The following is a 20,634-nucleotide window of genomic DNA, read 5'->3' as shown; positions in this document are numbered from 1 at the left end:
GTATTACTATTTAAGCACATATTACATGTAGAAAAGATAATCAGTAAACACTGATCGTAAAGTCTAATGCATGAGAACAAAAACTAAGCAGATTTTGAGAAAGAACCTGAAACCATTCCAAGCTCATTTACCATTCTTGTAAAAGTAGCTTCACATAGTGGTTTTGTGAAGATATCTGCTAGTTGTTGATCTGTTGGAACAAAATGCAATTCCACTATACCTTCCATCACATGTTCCCTTATGAAATGGTACCTAATGCTGATGTGCTTTGTCATTGAGTGTTGAACTGAATTACCTGTCATGGCAATAGCACTTTGATTATCACAGTAAATAGATATTTTAGAAAATTCTAACCCATAATCCAGTAACTGATTCTTCATCCAAAGAATCTGTGCACAACAGCTTCCTGCAGCAATATATTCTGCTTCTGCAGTTGATGTGGAAATTGATTTCTGTTTCTTGCTAAACTAAGAAACCAATCTGCCTCCAAGAAATTGGCAGCTTCCACTAGTGCTTTTTATTTCTATTTTGCATCCTGCAAAATCTGCATCTGAGTAACCTATTAGCTTAAAATCTGATTCTCTAGGATACCACAATCCTAGATCAGCTATACCCTTGAGGTACTTGAAAAATCTTTCCATAGCTATTATATGAGGTTCTCTTGGATCAACCTGAAATCTTGCACAAAGACAGGTATCATACATGATATCAGGCCTACTTGCAGTCAAATAGAGTAATGAGCCAATCATACCTCTGTATTTAGTAACATCTACTGATGCTCCAATATCTTTATCTAACTTGGTTACAGTGGCCATGGGTGTGGATGCATTTGAACAGTCTTGTATTCCAAATTTCTTGAGTAAATTTTTGGTGTACTTAGATTGACTGGATAAAAGTACCTTCTTCATTTTGCTTGACTTAAAGTCCCAGAAAATAACTAAGTTCTCCCATCATACTCATTTGATATCTTGACTGCATTAGCTTTGCAAACCTTTCAGAGAGTTTGGCATTTGTAGAACCAAATATGATATCATCAACATATATCTGTACCAAAAGTAAGTTCTTTCTATGGTTGAGATAGAACAGTGTTTTATCAATTGTACCTCTGTGAAATCCACTTTCCAGAAGGAATTGAGTTAAAGTCTCATACCATGCTCTTGGAGCTTGCTTAAGGCCATAAAGTGCTTTGTCAAGTCTGTAGACATAATTTGGAAATTTAGGATCTACAAATCCTGGAGGTTATTCAACATATACCTCTTCTTCCAATTCTTCATTGAGAAAAGCACTTTTCACATCCATTTGAAAGACTTTAAACTTTTTGTGAGCAGCATAAGCCAAAAAGATTCTTATGGCTTCCAATCTAGCTACTGGTACAAATGTTTCATCATAATCAATACCCTCTTGTTGAGAGTAACCTTTAGCAACCAACCTTGCTTTATTTCTTGTAATTTTGCCATCACTGTCAGTTTTGTTTCTGAACACCCATTTTGTGCCAACAATTGATCTGTCCTTTGGTCTTGGTACTAGGGTCCAGACTTTATTTCTTTCAAATTCATTTAACTCTTCCTGCATTGCTTGCACCCAATCAGTATCTTGAAGAGCTTCTTCCACTTTCTTTGGTTCAGTTTGAGATAGAAAGAAATGATAAAGACATTCATTTGTTGTTGCAGTTCTAGTTTTGACACCTGCTTCAGGATCTCCAATTATTAAGTCAGGTGTATGTGATTTGGTCCACTTCCTTGCAGATGAAAGTTGATTTCTAGAACTGGATCCTCCCCCATGATCCATGTTGTCTCCATCAGCATTTTTTTATGCTCCCCCTGTAGATATACTCTCTGAGACTTCAGAATTTGAGTTGGATCCTTCAGGATTTGAAGAATTAAAGTTTCCAGAATTATCAGAATTTGGCTCATTAGAACTTGATGAATCAGAACTTGAAGAGCCAGTGACAGGTTCTGATGCTTCTTGAGAGTCTTGAGTTGTGGTAGGATGTTTAGCTTGCTCCCCCTGAACAGGTGCAGCTTCCCTTGGAGTAGTTACCACAATTTCAATGACATCAGAGTTTAATTCGTCAGAACTTACAGGATCAGGATTTAAGACATCAGTATTTACAGAATCAGAATTTAAATCTTCATTTTCAAATCTCAGCTGATCATGATCATTGAAATCTTCAAGTCCAGTAATCTTTTTATCATCAAAAGATACATTGATAGATTCCATGATAACCCTTGTTCTTAAATTGTAGACTCTGGAGGCTTTTTTGGAAAGTGGATATCCAACAAAAATTCCTTCATCAGCTTTTAGATCAAATTTTGACAGCTGTTCAGGATGAGTCTTAAGAACAGAACACTTACATCCAAATACATGAAAGTTATTCATGTTTGGCTTCTTTTTCTTCACCATCTCATATGGTGTTTATCCATGCTTGTTTATGAGGGTAGCATTCTGTGTAAAACAAGCAGTCTGCACAGCTTCAGCCCAAAAGTAGGTTGGCAGCTTTGCTTCATCAATCATAGTTCGTGCAGCTTCAATGAGAGTCATGTTCTTTCTTTTTACAACTCCATTTTATTGTGGAGTTCCAGGTGCAGAAAATTCCTGCTTAATTCCATGTTCTTTACAGAAAATTCTTGAACTCAGTGCTATTATCACTTCTTATGATTTTCACAGAATCTTTGACCAACTTATCCAGCCTTCTGACATGATCAGTTAGAGTAGATGCAGTTTCATTCTTCTTGTGCAAGAAATACACCGTATCTTGTGAACTCATCCACTATAACCATAACATATTTATTCTTTGCAATAGACATGATATTGACTGGACCAAATAGATCAACATGTAGTAGGTGATAAGGCTCAAGAATTGAGGATTCAGTTTTGCTCTTGAATGAAGATTTTCTTTGTTTTGTCTTTTGACATGAATCACAAAGGCCATCAGGAGCAAATACAGATTTTGGCAGTCCCCTCACAAGATCTTTCTTTACTAGCTCATTTATGTTGTTGAAATTTAAATGAGAGAGTCTCTTGTGCCAATTCCAGCTTTCTTCAATTGATGCTCTACTTAACAGACAGATTGCAGAACCATCAGAATTTGTTGAAAGTCTGGCTTCATATATGTTACAATGCCCGTAACCTTTCAGAACCACTTTTCCTGTAGAATTACTTACAACTTCACAGTGTTCTTCAAAGAAATCCACATAATAACCTCTGTCACAGATTTGACTCACACTTAGCAGATTGTGTTTAAGTCCTGAGACAAGAGCTACTGATTCAATGATGACATTCCCAAGATTGATATTGCCATATCCCAGAGTTTTTCCCATATTGCCATCTCCATAAGAAACTCCTGGGCTAGCTTTCTCCACAAAGTCTGATAGTAGGGCTTTATTTCCAGTCATATGTCCTAAACATCCACTGTCCAGAACTAGGATGTTTTTCCTGTTGCCCTGCAATCACAAAGACCACTATTGGTTAGTTTTAAGGACCCGGACTTGCTTGGATCCTTTGGCCTTTTTAAGTTTGTTAGCATTTGCAGCGGATTTAATTTCAGAGTTTATGTTATCATTCTGTTTATCAGAATTTATATCAGACTTTGCATCAGACTTTACATTAGAAGGAATAATACTAACTTTCTTCAAAGAAGGTTTTATTTGATAATAATCATAGTATAAACTATGATATTCCTTACAAGTATAAATGGAAGGCCATAAACTACCACAATGAAAATAAGGATTTTGTGGTTTAAACCTAATAGACTGACTCTTAACTTCTGATCTAGGAGGTAAAGAATTTATATCTTTATTTTTCCTGCAAAAAGAAGCAAGATGGTTAGAGTTTCCACAGTTATAACATTTCTTTCTAGGAGCATTAGGAACAGGCATATAATTATTGCTTTTATTCACACCTTTCTTGTCATTCCTATTTTTCCTAGCTTCTTTTACCTTGTTCACATTTCTAATCTCTTTCATCTTATACTTAAGCTTCTTATTTGTCATTAAACCTATGTTAACTTTAGCTGGTTTTTCCTGTTTTAATTTGTCAGAAGTTGACTTTTCTTTGACTTCTGTCCTAGACTCTTTCATTTTTTCAGAATCAGACTTTACAGGTTTTGCTACAAACTTAACATGATTTACCTTTGGCTTAGTAGTCTGTTTAACAATAATTGGCTCAATTTGCACAGTTCCTTTCTCACTTTTATCATCTCCATAACTTAAGCCCTCTTTCCAATTTCCACTACTTATTAAATTCTAAGTTGTTCTGTCAGAGTTAGTCCAAGTTTTGATATTCTCTCTTTCCTTTTCTAAGTCAGCTTTTAGAGATTCATTCAATTTTAACACTTCATCTCTAATATACAAAGCATCATCTCTTTCTTTCTTAGTTTGATAAAGAAAAACTAACTCCTTTTCTAAATAGTCATTTCTATTTTTAAAAGCAAGATTTTCAGATGTTAATATTTCACATGTTAAAGTCTGATCTCTATAACTAATGAACATGGTTTTAAGATATAATCTCAACTCAGTAATATCATTAGTATGAAAAGCATAAGTTGTTTGAGGTACCTTAAATTCAGCCGTTTCAGTACTGCTATCATCATTTGCCATCAAGGCATAGTTCACCTCATGTTCAGAATCTGAAATGTCTGTCCAGCTTTTCTTCTTTGTGACAAGTGCCTTGCCTTTGCCACTTTTTCCTTTCTTGCAGTCAGGAGATATGTGGCCTCTTTCACCACAGTTGTAGCATTTGACATTTGAGTTGTCTCCTCTGTCAGACTTTCCTCCTTTTCCTTCAGACTTTCTGAACCCTTTCTTATCAGAACTTCCACCTTTCTTGGAAAACTTCTTTCCCTTTCTGAATTTCCTGTAGGCTATCTTTGTGATACCCTTCACCATAAGAGCACAAAGTTGCATCATCTCTGCATGAACATCCATTTCTGGTAAACTTTCAGTTTCTGAATCATCATCATCAGAATATGATGACCCTGAATCAGACTTTATGATGAGAGCCTTTCCTTTGCCCCTCTTTGAGGCAACCACTTTAGGAGATTCCTCCTCAGCTTTAAGAGCAACTGTCCTTGACTTTCTTCCATGCCTCTTGCTCCTTTGATCCATCTCAAGTTCATAAGTCTTGAGCATACCATAAATTTCATCAAGAGTATTTTCAGTAAGGTCATAGTTGTCTTTTATGGTAGTAGACTTCAAATCCCAATTTTCAGGAAGAGCTAAAAGGAATTTTAAATTTGAATCTTCAAGATCATATTCCTTGTCCACCAGTGACAAATCATTCAAGAGTTTGACAAACCTGTCATATAAGTCAGTTAATGACTCATCAACTTTTGAGTCAAAGTGCTCATACTCTTGAGTAAGTATAGTCCTCCTGCTCTTTTTGATTCCATCAGTTCCCTGGCATCTTGTCTCCAAAGCATCCCATATCTCCTTTGCAGCCTTGCATCCAATTACCCTGTTTGACATAACATTATCAATGGCACTATGCAGCAAATGCCTTACCCTTGCATCCTTGGCAATAGATAAGATGTCTTCAGCTGTGTAATCACCTTTCTCTTTTGGTATGGACTTTGCTGGTTGATCAGCAACTGCAACAGAGAACTTGGTAGGCTTATATGGTCCTTCATTAATCCTATCAAGGTATTCTGGATTTGTAGCTTCCAGAAACATAGCCATCTTCACTTTCCATATGTGATACTCAGAAGGTCTCAGTATGGAATCCTAATAGTCTCATATCGACTGTGGGTTTGAGTGTTTGGAGTTTCTTGAGTTTTGGTGGGCTTAGTTGGGGTGTGTGTTTCTTCAGACATGATTGTTTGGATCTTTACTGTATGTGTGTTAACAAAAAAGCTCTAATACCACTTGTTAGGTCACACAATACTGTAGAAGGGGGTTGAATACAGTGTTTATACAATCAAATCGATTTGAACACAAGTATGTAATAAAGATCAAGTATATTAAATAAACTTTGTTACAATATGAACTATTGTTCTCTCTCAATGATGAACAAATATTACTAAGAGCTGCTAGGTTACAATATATAATCTTCTCGATTATAATAACACATATAGTGTTAACTCTAAGTTGTGTTTATATAGTACACAGTTACAAGATATATTCTAATTGATATCGAATATAATTCTCTCATAAAATATATCAATTAGATATCTTCTACAAGTCTTCTAGTCCTCTAACTCTTCATGCATATCTCCTTTTGTTTTAGTCCAGTATCTTCTCCTGTGAACCAGCCGCATTCCTTATCTGAAATTCTTCCCGCACTTAAGTACTGATATGTATCTTCTGACACCTTAAGTTCTGATATTAAGTTCTGACTTCAGTAAGTTCTGATTTCAGTAAGTCCTGATATATCCTGTTGTTAAGTTCTGAAAAAACTAAAAACAAATCATATTAGACATGACATCTCAAATATATCTAACAAACTATTTTTCTTAAAGAATAAAAATGCATTTATAACCTATATAAATAGCAATTAATGCACTTCTTATTTTCTAAAATTCCAAATAATATCATACAAGCATATAATCACATAATCATGCACCTTAACATAGATTCACATATCACGTATCCTAATAAAATATACTTAATCATAAAATTTTCCTTTTTACTAATATTCATTCTTCGCGTAACGGGTCGTGTCCTGACTGACGGCCCGACGCTGAGCGTTTTCAACTATACTTCACAATCATTCTCGTTATACCAGTTGACACGTCAAGCTGGAATATAATACTTATTTAAATATTTCCATTCTCACATAATAACACATAATTCACATAATTACACTTTACTCGCATAATTAATTCACGAAAATTCCCAGTCGTTACATATATTCATCAACAATTACAAGTGCATACCTCTTTTTAGCAAACGACATAACATTGACTGGACTGAAGAGATAAATATGAAGTAGATGATATGGTTCAAGAATGGAGGATTCAGTTTTACTCTTAAAAGATGTTTTCCTTTGCTTGGCTTTCTGTTCGCTATAATTCAAACGTGAAAATACACGCAAGCGTACGGGATCACAAGTAGTATATATTAAATTAAAGTTCGTTCCCATAAAGACTGGTTTAAACAGAATATGCTCTTATGCAACAATGTATGGTTATCATTCAATGCTAAGACAAATAATAAATTGAGTTTTGAATTAACTAAGAGATTATACTAAATAACAATAACTAAGAGAATAAAAATTGAATTACTTATATGAGAATAAACATGGGATTCTAACTTCATTAAATATTTCATTCAAATTTATGTGTTTATCCTTAGCATGTGATGGTGATGAAAACTAATCAGATAACACGAAATTAGTATACGCTAACTTTCGTTTTACGTACACCCTACTATCAAAAATCCACAATTAAGATAGAAGTTCAATACACACCAATTATGCTTAGTCCCTATATGTCTAGAAAGATTGAATACATAATGGTTTAAGAGCAAGTTATCTATCGTGATTACATAGGGTGTGTAAGATGGTTAAAATAACCCACGAATTATGCATGTCAATTCATAGATAAACCTATGCTAGCATGACAAGTTCTAAACCTCTATATTCACTGTCGCTTCAATAGAGATTAACAAACAATCTTAGATGTTAGCTACGCATCAAAGACGAATAAGCACAACCAAACTAGGAAATCATAAATCACCACACACAAAGGATTATAAAACAATTAACTATTGAAATCAATATTTAAATCCGCTAGAACCCCATGACAATGATTAGTTCATAATCGAACTCATCGTCACCATGGGTCCCAATGAAAACATGATAATAAATAATATAAGAGTAGTAGGGTTTAAAGACAAATAAAAAATATGCATCCGAAGTACAACTATAATGAAGAATACAAAAGTCTTCTTATCTGTAGCCGTCTTGTGCTCTCTAGGTCTTCTCAATGCTCTCCCTTCGCTCCTTGTTATTAAAAATATCTTTTAATTGGTTTTTATAAGCCCCTAGTGCACCTGGACCCTCAAAATCATCAATTTTTGGGGAAAATAGGGCAGCACGGGCACGCTAAAATCCGTGCGGGCGTGCCGGTTTACTTTTTTCTCGGGCGCGGGCGCGCCGGTTCTGGCGCGGGCACGCTAGACTTCTGCTGATTTTCTGAAAATTCTTCTTTTGGCCGTATCTTGAGTTCTGCTCGTCAGAATTAGGCGATTCAACTGCCCACGCAAAGATAACAAGATTGTCTACAACTTGAGAATGTCCTCGACTTCCAATTATGATCTCTTTTGAGCATAATTCCTTGAAAAGCTTCTTTCTTCCTCCAACTAATGCCTGCAATGCAAAAACACAAAAACACATCAAATATACCAATAACTTGAGTCCAAAACACCAACTTAAGCCTGTAATGAAGCTTTTCAAGTTGATATAAAATCCACTTGTTAAACCTCCAAATTTGAATCGATGCTTGTCCTCAAGCATAAAGAGACTCACAAACTACAAAACAACCTTATGCATGAATGCAACTACGTGAATGCAACTAAATGATAATGCAATCGATCCCCTCAGAATAACCATAACCAAATGAATAAGCCAATGCCTCTTAGAATGCAATGACTTAAAACAAAGTTCGAATAAATCCCACAAACCAACTTATAAACCAGAAACATGCGTGTGTGGATGCTTAACATATATACTCTTGATACTAGATCAATAACCATAACTTATTTATCATCAAAACAATCACAAGTTTATAAATAGAATAGACGTTAAATGCATAATGACTCACAACACCTCATTCCTACTAGAGTTATACAAGGATTCATGCTATTATTGAACACATAAAGAAGATGCTTATTTGACCGTGCAATGAATGAGGTCCCAAAAGACTTATAAAATAATACCCATGTAGCGAGCGTTAGGTTAGCGGATCCCAGACTATCAAAGCCTTAGGTCACTAGGCACAAAGTCCCCTAGAACTTAATAACTCGAGCATTAAAGAGTCACCCTTGGTCAATTATGCATAACACATACTTTTTTTCTTTTTTTCTTTTTTCTTTTATCTTTTTCTTTTTTCTCTTTTTTTCAATAATTTATGAATGAGTGTGTTTCACTCCATCTCATTCAACCCTAGACTACTCAAAAAAATATGAGTCGGCTACTAGCCATTTGACGCCTAGCCTTATTAACAACTAGCATTGAAAATCTTGTTTTTCTCCAGTTTTAAAATTCAGTGCTCTTTTATCATTAAGAGAATACCAAAAATTCTAAATATAATCAAGTGATTAAATCTCAACAAATAAACAAGTATGATCATGATCTAGATCAGAAGAAGCCCTATAAGACTTGTGATTTTTTTTTTCTGGCATGCAAATCAGTTTATTAAGACTTAGATAACCCTCTATTCGACATCACTACACTCAAATCAACATCAACCAATCATTCAAATAGAAATAGCTTAACCTAAGGGATCATGTTATATGCATGCACATGCAACTATATGAATTCACATAAAAAAACACAAAAAAAATATGTCTTATATGAACAATCATGCAAAAATATGAATGAAATACAACTAAACATGCAACATGAATCTATATGGACACTACACACAACTACTCATCCTTACATTATCACCCCCAAACTTAAAATTTTTAATGTCCTCATTGAAGGCAATAATATGGAGACAAGGCATACCTAGTTAGCGGGAGGTTCACCCTCTTCGGGTGGAGAATCAGGTGGCCAATCAACCTCGACACCATTATCTCGGAAAATAGTACCGAGAGCGTGTGTCAAATCTTCAGCAAAATGTCTGTGAATGTCATGCATGGCCTCCATATGCCTAGTCAATCGCTTGTACTGCTCATCACCAACACCAGTCCTATCAACTGCCTGCTGCGCATGAGAAGAACCCTCTGTAGGCACGGGAGGATTCGTCCGACCACCCTCTATATCATCAAAAATATATCCCAACCTCTTATCATGGGGTGCACCTAAGAATGCATAACTCAAGTGATCTGGTAGTGGTTTGAGCCCAAGTGTGGGAGATTCTTCAATAGACGGCTCGAGACGCACTTGAGAAATTTCCACCTCTATTAACCCAAGAGAATCGAATGGCATATCCAACTTCCTCTTTCATAGAGGTGCATTCAAAACCTGCAGTTGCTCTGCTCATTCTTCATCTTCAATAACTGTTTCCCCTATTAAGGATCTCTCTAAAGTATCTGACCTTAGCACTTGCTCAAGTTCCAAATTCACTACAGAATCGACCATCTCTACTTTGAAGCATTCCTCTTCATCAGTTGAGAATTTTTTTGCTTTGAACACATTAAAGGTGACTTCCAGATTTAGAATCCTAATTATAAGCTCTCCCTTCTGCACATTGATCAAAGTTCGGCCGGTAGCTAAGAATGGTCTCCCCAAGATAATGGAAATCTTCTTATCTTCCTCAAAGTCCAAAATTACAAAATGACCAAGGAAGATTAGTATGTCCACCTTAACCAAGACATCCTCCACTATTTCTCGTGGATAAGCGATGGAACGATCAGCTAGTTGCAATGACGCGTATATCGGTTTCGTATCAGGTAGACCAAGCTTCTTGAAGATAGACAAGGGCATCAGATTGATGCTAGCTCCCAAATCACACAAGCATTTGTCGAACGACAAGTTTCCAATAGTGCAAGGAATAGTGAAACTTCCAGGATCTTTAAGCTTTGGAGGCAACTTTTGTTACAACACATTACTGCACTCCTCCGTTAGAGCAACGGTTTCCAACTCCTCAAGCTTCACCTTCCACGAGAGAATAACTTTCATGAACTTTGCATAGCTCGGCATTTGTTATAGAGTTTCAGCAAACGGTATGTTGATATGCAACTTCTTAAAAACTTTCAAAAACTTGGAAAATTTCTTATCTAACTTCTGCTTTTGAAGTCTTTTAAGATATAGAGGAGGTGGATAGACTAGTTAATCCCCTGTATTACCCTCAGGAAGATTGTTTGCAATAGCTTTCTTCTTCAGTTCCATCTCGACATCCTTCTGCACAACTTTTTCAGCTATTATCTCATTTTCTGGAATTAGCAAGGGTGCAGATGCACCTGCATTCTGGACAGAATTTTTAGACTCTTCTTCTTGCTGAATTTGGGGGCTTGCGACCTTTCCAGACCTCAAGGTGATGGCGTTCACCTGTTATTTAACTTCCCTCTGTCCTGGATTGGCTTCTGTATCACTAGGAAGCGTTCCTGGGTGTCGATTCAATAAGGCGTTAGCAATTTTCCCTATTTGGTTCTCCAGAGTCTTAATAGAAACTGCCTGGCTTTTGCATATAAGAGCCTGGTTTTTGCACATAAGCCTCAACTCCTCCAATTCAGAGTTTTCATTCGAAGATTGACCTGCACCTCCATGAGTTTCCTGTTGTATTTCCATTGGCTGAAACTGTTGCTTTGTTGCAAATTGTTGTTGAAACCTAGGAGGATTGAATTGCTTATTTCCAATCTGATGGAACGGCTGTTGCATCGCATTCTAATTGTTACTCCAGCTGAAGTTAGGATGATTTCAGTTATCAGGATGATAAGTGTCTGGAACTGGTTGCTGCGATCTCTGAAAGTTGCTCATAAACTGAGTTGATTCACTAGATATAACACATTGCTCCATCGTATGCGAACCTACACCCAGCTCACAAACACTGGTTATCTGATTAACACCATATTTAGCTAGAGAATCGATCTTCATAGACAATGCCTTTAGTTGAGCAGTGATAGCCGTAGCTGTATCCACTTCAAGAACTCCTGCTACCTTGCCCTGTGGCAATCTCTGGGTGTGATACTGATATTCATTAGCAGCCATTAGTTCAATTAGATCATAAGCTTCCTCATAGCTCTTTGCCCATAATGCTCCACCTGATGCTGCCTCGAGCATGGGTCTTAACTGTGCTCCCAAACCGTTATAGAAGCAATTGATGATCATCCAATCAGGCATTCCATGATGAGGACACTTCCTAAGCATCTCCTTATAGCGCTCTCAAACTTCACATAGAGATTCCCCCAATTGCTGCGTAAATTGAGTAAGAGCATTACTGATTGCAGCTGTCTTTGCCATAAGGAAGAATTTAGTGAGTAACTTTTGAGCAAGATCTTCCCAAGTAGCAATCGAACCAGCTGGTAGAGAGTGTAACCAACTCTTAGCCTTGTCCCTCAGAGAGAATGGGAACAGTCTCAGTTTTACCGCATCCTCAGACACACCATTGAACCTGAAGGTGTCGCAGATCTCTATAAAATCCCTAATATGCGTATTGGGATCTTCCATTGGAGAACCCCCAAACTGGACTAAATTCTATACCCATTGAATCGTGTTAGACTTGATTTCAAAGGTAATGGCAACAATGGCTGGTCTGACAATGCTAGACTGAATGTCATTGATCTTTGGTTGAGAATAATCCATCAAAGCTTTTGTATTTGCTGTTGGTTCTCCCATTGTAATAAAAACTAGAGTACGTGAAACACACGGCTAAAGTAAACCTTGTGAGAAAATAATACGAGTCAGTGAACTTTAACGACCACTGATGACAAGCACATAAACTAAATTTAACACCGAGTCCCCAGCAGCGTCACCAAAATCTTGTTCGCTGTAATTCAAACGTGAAAATACACGCAAGCGTACGCGATCACAAGTAGTATAGATTAAATAAAGTTCGTTCCCATAGAGACTGGTTTAAATAGAATATGCGCTTATGCAACAATGTATGGTTATAATTCAATGCTAAGACAAATAACAAATTGAGTTTTAGATTAACTAAGATATTATACTAAATAATATTAATTAAGAGAATTAAGATTGAATTACTTATATGAGAATAAACATGGGAATCTAACTTCATTAAATACTTCATTCAAAGTTATGTCTTTATCCTTAGCATGTGATGGTGATGATAACTAATCAGATAACATGAAACTGGTATACGCTAACTTTCGTTATACGTATACCCTACTACCAAACATCCACAATTAAGATAGAAGTTGAATAAACACCAACTATTCCTAGTCCCTATATGTCTATAAAGATTGAAAACATAATGGTTTAAGAGCAAGTTATCTATCGTGATTATATAGGGTGTGTAAGATGGTTAAAATTACCCACGAATTATGCATGTCAATTCATACATAAACCTATGCTAGCATGACAAGTTCTAAACCTCTATATTCATTGTCGCTTTAATAGAGATTAACAAACAATCTTAGATGTTAGCTACGCATCAAAGATGAATAAGCACAACTAAACTTGGGAATCATAAATCACCACACACAAAGGATTATAAAATAATTAATTATTGAAATCCCTAGATAAATCCGCTAGAACCCCATGACAACGATTAGTTCATAGGCGAACTCATCATCACCATGGGTTTCAATGAAAACATGATAATAAACAATATAAGACTACTAGGGTTTAAAGAAAAATCAAAAACAAGAATCTGAAGTACAACTATAATGAAGAAAATAAAAGTATTCTTCTCCTTAGCCGTCTTATGCTCTCTAGGTCTTCTCAATGCTCTCCCTTCGCTCCTTGTTATTAAAAACGTCTTTTTATTGGTTTATATAAACCCCTAGTAGACCTGGACATTCAAAATCATCAATTTCTACTAAAATCAGGAATCTGGGGCAAAAAGGGCGGCGCGGGCGCACAAAAATCCGTGCGGGCGCGCCGGTTTACTGTTTTCTCAGGCGCGGGCGCGCCGGTTCTGGTGCGGGCACACCGGTTCTGGTGCGGGCACGCCAGACTTCTGGTGATTTTCTGACAATTCTTCTTTTGGCCATATCTTGAGTTCTGCTCGTCAGAATTAGGTGATTCAACTGCCCACACGAAGATACAAGATTCTCTAAAACTTGAGAATGTCCTAGATTTCCAATTATGATCTCTTTTTAGCATAATTCCTTAAAAAGCTTCTTTCTTCCTCCAACTAATGCATGCAAGTCAAAAACACAAAAACACATCAAACATACAAATAACTTGAGTCCAAAACACCAACTTAATCCTGTAATGAAGCGTTTCAAGTAGATATAAAATCCACTTATCAGTTTCGGGCATGAGTCACATAAGCCATCAAGACTAAATACTGCATTGGGAAATCATCTCATAAGATCTTTCCTCACAAGTTCATTGATGTTGTTGAAATTAAAGTGAGAAAGTCTTTTATGCCAGTTCCGGTTATCTTCCACAGATGCTCTACTAAGTAGACAAACTTTTGATCTATCGGTATTTGTGGAGACCCTGGCTTTATAAAAATTACCATGTCTAACCCCAGTCAGTGCAATCTTGCCATCAGATTTACTGACTATTTCATAATATTGTCCATAGAAATTCACATGGTAACCTCTGTCACAGATCTGACACTTATGAAGTTATGCTTGAGTCATGCAACAAGAGCTAATTCTTCAATGATGACATTTCCAAGATTGATTTTACCATATCCCAAGATTTTTCCTAAGTTGCCATCTCCATAAGAAACACTTGGGCCAGCCTTCTCCTAAAACTCTGATAACATGGATTTATAACCAGTCATATGTCCTGAGCATCCACTGTCGAAGACTAGAGAATTTCTCATGTTACCCTGCAATTAGTACTTAAACTCAGTTAGTGTTTTTAAGGACCCAGACATGCTTGGATACTTTGGCCTTTTTAAGTTTGTTAACATATGCAACACTTGAGCTAAACTTAATAGGTTTTGTGTGACGCCCTCCAAACCCGGGGTTTAGATTTGGGGGTCACTAGCCACTAAACCAAAATAAAATAATCACAACGTACTAATATAATAAATATGACCCCTTGCATGCAACTGGATCGATCACATGTTATAGTATGAAATAGACAATAATAAAAACCAACTGTTATTACAAACCATAAGTCTAACTAGTTTTTATAACTTATTCAAATTTTATTACAAACCGCTAGACTATTCAAGCGTCCCAAACTGTCTACCTGGAAAACACACCAAACTATCTACAAGCACAAATCTTCTGGTCAGACCTGGAACTCAAGCTTGCCCTGGCCTAGCTGAAAGAATCAGGATATGAAATAAGTATGAGCGAAAGAAATGCTCAGCAAGCAGTAAATAGCTTATGATTTGGAACAACAACAACAATATATCTGATGAACAAAACCAAACCACAATACCTGAAAAGTATCAAAAACTGATATATATTTGATAATAAATAACATTTGCTTATATATTTTGTTTTGGGATTGGAATCCTCGAACGACGGTGTGTTGCCGCCGGTGATCAGCCGCGGAGCAACACCGGTATGCCGAAGCATATCCAACTAAACAAAAGGTACCCAAGGCACATATCAGCCTAGCAAGGTGTTATATCCTGTATAACACATAGCTCACGCTAGACCGCCGCCACGGCTTCTTACGCACCCATCCAACCCATAAAAAAACAATTTTCTGTCAAAGGAGGCGAATCAAATGTCATCCTTAACCACATAACTCCCTATTTCTCATGGTCCAGAGTTATCTCAACAACCAATGGTGAAATAACTAGAACAATTAGTTATTCGCTACTCTCAATTCAAAGTTTCACTATATAGAGTAAGTTGTAGCGAAATGTAAAAACATTTAACTATTCTGAACTTATAATAGTAGAGAAATTGAAAGAATAAAATTTAGAGTCAATATCACTTGAATGATAAGTGAAGATATTAATACTTGCATAATATGATTCGAAATAAACGTCACTTGAACGATAAGTGAAGTTAGGGTACTTGCCTGGTATGCTCGATAACCTCTTACTATAACTCTTCTTATAGCTGCTGGCTACTATCTTCGTCTAACACTTGACCGCACTCCTTGCTACTCGATTCTATAAACAAAAGTGTAACACCCCCAAATTCAAGTTCAGGAATTCGGGTCGTTACGATCCCTTAATATTGTCTAATAAATAATTAATCCTCTTTTCACATCATTACTCGACCTTTTAACCAAACTCACACACACACAGGTTATATGCTCAGAAACATTACTAAGTTAACGTTAAAGTATTTAAGTTATTACAGACCAAAGGAAATTATCTCAAAAGAGTGAACGCCGAGAACAGCTCTACATGACACTGGCTCGGGTCACAAATAGTCTTGGTTCAAGTACTCAAAAGGAAACTATCTCTATTCGTCTACCTGAGGTGGCTGGCGGACGAACAGTCTACGGTACTCACGGGCGTCCCCTACCCGTTTGCGGGCAGTCATCCTGGTTCGGGCCATGCTGGTAATCTGTTGTGATATGATATTTATAAAAGCAAGAGTGAGCACTAATGCTCAGCAAGATATAGATATCCATTATCTAAATATAATCATTTAGGGAAAAACAACCATTAGGCATTGTATATCCAAGGTTTCTAAAAGTTTATATGCTCGTCAATTTTATGAAAAACTCAACTTTAAATGTATCAGCGTAATCGGATTATACTCGTACTCATTTTATCTCAAAATCTCAATATGATGCTTGAACCAAGATTCGCATATGGATGTGATATATGTACATCAACATCCTTATTTAAAACTCAGCCTTATCGGCCTTCTGTTGTAGATTTCACAACAATTTATCCAAAGTGGAGGAAGGGACTATACTGGAATAAACCACGTACCGGTGATCAGCCGAATACGAAATTTTCTCTACTATTAGAAGGAATACAAACCTAGCCACCTTTGGGCTTATCAAGACATTACACGATGGTTGCCCATTTCCATGCAAGTCCGAAAGTCAATGGTCACAGAGACCATATAACTGTATAATGCGCTACTCCGCGCTTGGTCACTACCCGATACCTCTCCGTGCCGGGTAGGCCATATTCCAGTCCCAAAACAATTATATCATTTACATAAAATCCTTTATCGAAGGAATAAATCGTTCTTAGTTGACCTTTAAATAAGGTAATTTATCCGTCACTTTTATTACAATTGATCATTGGGAGTTGTCGAAGTTTTGAATTTAAAATCATTTTTGACCCTTAACCGTAGTAGAGTTTTACATATATTGTTCACTTGTTTTTCATTGAGCGAGGAAGCAAAATCTTCATGCTTCTAGACTAAGTTCCTTAAGGTTTTGATAAGTTTCAGATGATTGATCTCTTCCGAGAAATTTTGAATAATTTAGAAAGTATCCTTGGGAACTATGTCTATTTTTAAATAATTTTTAGAGGTACGTAATATTAAATTTTTACGGTCTCATAATATTTTTAAGAAGGGTCCAATGAATTGATAAAACCTTAAGTACAAAATATTTCTCAATAAGGTTCAATGAATTGATAAAAATCTTAAATAAATGCTTAAGACGGGATTCGACATCTCATAATTATCCTTCGAATGGTTACATACGTTTTAGATAGAGTGAATTGATTTAAAAACTTTTCAATATCTTTTTAAGTATTTTCCAGATATTTTAGTAACTCTTTAGGTATTACTTATAAATAAATAATCAAGTAGGATATCCCTTGAGTGAATATTCGATTACCTCTTTTAGTTATAAATCAAATCTCGATCGTTCGCTTAATATGTATGTTACGCGAAAGTACTTTGTTTATTGAAATCGAAATTTTCCGCGTCCGACTCGTTCCGGGATTAAATCGATTTAAAAATATCTCCGACTCCCACTATCTTGTATTATATTAAAATTACGTTTCAATTTCTCATACTCGTATAAAACGAAGTTCGCCTTCATAAATAATCGCATAATTGGAATGTATTGATATCACAGACAACATATATTTTCGAACTGTAAATCATGGCATCAATATCACAACAGTATATATAGCATGGATAATTTGTGTTAGGGTTTCGTAAACTTGCCTCGAGTGCTAGGAGTGGTATGGTCTCGGGGCTTTTGTTAGCGATCTAAAATCAATAACCAACGATCTTAGTTAGTACGCGATTATCGATTCGCTTTACTAAAATTAAATAATTAAATAAATAAAAATTTCTGAAAACCAGCACAGCAACACGCGCATACGCGCATCACAACTAGAGAAAGAACACAGGAAACAGTCGGACAACCTCACGCCACCAACACGCGTCACACGCGCGGGCGAAGTTGATGGTCACCGGAAACCGAAAAGGACCAGCAACAACAGGGACAACAGGGCATATACACACACATATTTCACATCCACACAACACAACTTAAGTATATATTTATACCAGTCACATAAACGAAGCAAAAACGAAGCAATACCGTTAAAACAAAGTGGCTGTAATAACAGAATCGCGGAGGCGGCGGGAATAGAAGAGAACCACCGAAAAGAAGGGGGAAAGAAAAGGAAATGAAAGGAGAAAGAAAGGGGAGGAGAGAATCGAAAGAGATTGGGAAAGAAAGAGTGACGAGAGAGATTGAGAGATTGAGTAGAGAGAGATGAAAAAGTCGGTGCAGGAGGCGGTGCTACAGGGGAGGGGAGCTCATGTGGTTTATTTATTGTTTTATTATCTTTTTCCTTCGTTATTTTATTCTTGTTATTGTCCTGGTCCGTGCCGAAATTAATGATTTCAACAAGTAATTTACGGGTAACCGCAACCCGAAAATTTATCCAAACATATTTAAAGATTCTCGAGATAATTAAAACTAATTATCATAAAAATTTCATAATATTTTTTTTAAAAAAATCATTTTTGAAATGCGCATTCAGACCTGCATTTATCATTTAACGAATGCACTTGCAGTTAAATAAAAGCCAGAAAATTCCCGAGGAAATTTTAAAATTCTCAAAATATTTAAAAGTTAATAGAATAAAAATTTCCATAATTTTTTTGAAATATTTTGGAATTAAATACTGATTTTACAATTTAATGAAATCAGAAAATCTTTAAATATTGAATAATTAATAAAATATTGATTTCTAAATTTTATAAACCCCTAAAAATAATAAATAAAATTATAAAACAATAAAAATAATTTTAGAAACAATTTTAGCATTTTTAATAATAAATATTCAATAAAATCATTTTAAAATGAATTAAATACATACAGCTCGATAATTAATTATAAAAGTAATATTCGCGTCTAACCAATCAAACGCAATTAACAATATAGCAACACATCGCTAACAGAACCATTGTATATTTTATTTATTTAATATTTTGATAATTACATTTACAGACTGGATCCGAAAACAGGTTACTTAGCCGCTAAGTAACTAAAAAATGATACGATTTTAATATCAGAATTGGATAATTATCAAAACAGAGACTCTTATAAAATACTTTATACGAAAATGAGGTAATAATGTCTCGCCTTTTGAGAATATGGATTTTTATCGATATATATAAAATGATTTGCGTATCGAAAATTTCACACCGGGACTCGTACAGGTCAAACCGTACCCCGGATCGAGAAAGTCAAAACACGGAAAGTGTTTAGAATTATCAAATTAGTTTAGGAAGGAGTTTTCGAAAGAGTTTCGGGTTGTAAAAAGGCAAAAGCGACTGAAGTGGGACAATTTCTGATTCTAAAAAGTAATTTTACAATTATGTAAAAATAATCATTAACAACTCTATAAATTCTTATAAAATTATATAATAATCCAAAAATTACCAGAAAAAAACCAAAATTATTTATATTTAATTCTGGATATTTAAAAATTAAAATATCCTAATTTCATCATAAATAAACATCCAAATATTAATATCAATCATCGAATAATTCACCAAAATTCACATAAAATCACATAATAATTAATAATTACATAATATTTCCCAGATGTTACATCCTTCCCCCCTTAAAAGGATTTTGTCCTCAGAATCATGCAAAGGAACAGACCATGATGTTTTCCAAGTATCTTTCTTATAATTTCTCAGTTCTCATCACCTTATTCACAACTCAACGGCCTTTTACCGTCATCAACTCTATGAGTTGCTCATGCAACCCCTAACTCAATCTCTACTTTATACATTTGAAGCTAAATTAATCTTCGTAGTCATACACATATGAATGTCTTATAGATTCGTTATACTTGTGACAACACGACCAACTCATTTATAATCGTTCTATCTCTCTCATTACCTTAAAGAACTAACTTAATTCACATTAATCTTCTTTTCTGTCTAATTCCAATAATTCGTGTTCATGAACTTTCTATTTTCACTGATTGTTCTACTCTATTATTCATGTCTCCTTCTGTTCGATTAGTCTGGCCTATACTCATTTTCTAATCAAATTTGAGAATCTTTAATCAGTCCCTTGCACTTTCCATCCGTTTGCGCCCGATATACTGAGCTCATGGCATTTGATGCTTCAAAATGTTCTAAATCTATTCAAAAACTAAAATTTAAAGGAAAATCTTGGCAATTGCATCTACTCACCATTTGGTAGCATACATCTATTTCTTTTCAACCACTATCAAGTAGATTCATCGAGCAAGAATCTCTTACTATCTGAAAGAAAGCACATTAATTTGGAACGGAATGAATTAGAACTTTATTCAAAACCTGGTCTCTTGGTACTAATACTCATTTTGTCGTCATATCAAATTAGATATCAATACGAACTTTGATGCTCACAACGTCTGTTAGGTCCCAATTTGTTTGTAGAAGGGGGGGTTGAATGCAAACAATACCGTTTCGTCGAATAAAATGCGGAATAAAATTGTGAAACAAAATTCAAGTTAAATAAAACTTTTATTAAACTTGAAAG

The 20,634-nt window shown here is 35.6% G+C and overlaps 1 non-coding gene across 1 annotated transcript; it reads left to right on the top strand.

Annotated features, from left to right (window-relative positions):
- The first annotated feature begins 11,941 nt into the window (after positions 1–11,941).
- Positions 11,942–12,048, top strand: LOC141721922 (small nucleolar RNA R71). The gene has a single exon (XR_012574963.1). It is a non-coding gene; the product is annotated as a small nucleolar RNA R71 (small nucleolar RNA).
- The last annotated feature ends 8,586 nt before the right edge of the window (positions 12,049–20,634 follow it).

Source organism: Apium graveolens, chromosome 4 (genome assembly GCF_009905375.1).
Source record: "Apium graveolens cultivar Ventura chromosome 4, ASM990537v1, whole genome shotgun sequence".
Taxonomy (NCBI): domain Eukaryota; kingdom Viridiplantae; phylum Streptophyta; class Magnoliopsida; order Apiales; family Apiaceae; genus Apium; species Apium graveolens.
This window is presented reverse-complemented; position numbering and strand designations above follow the sequence as displayed.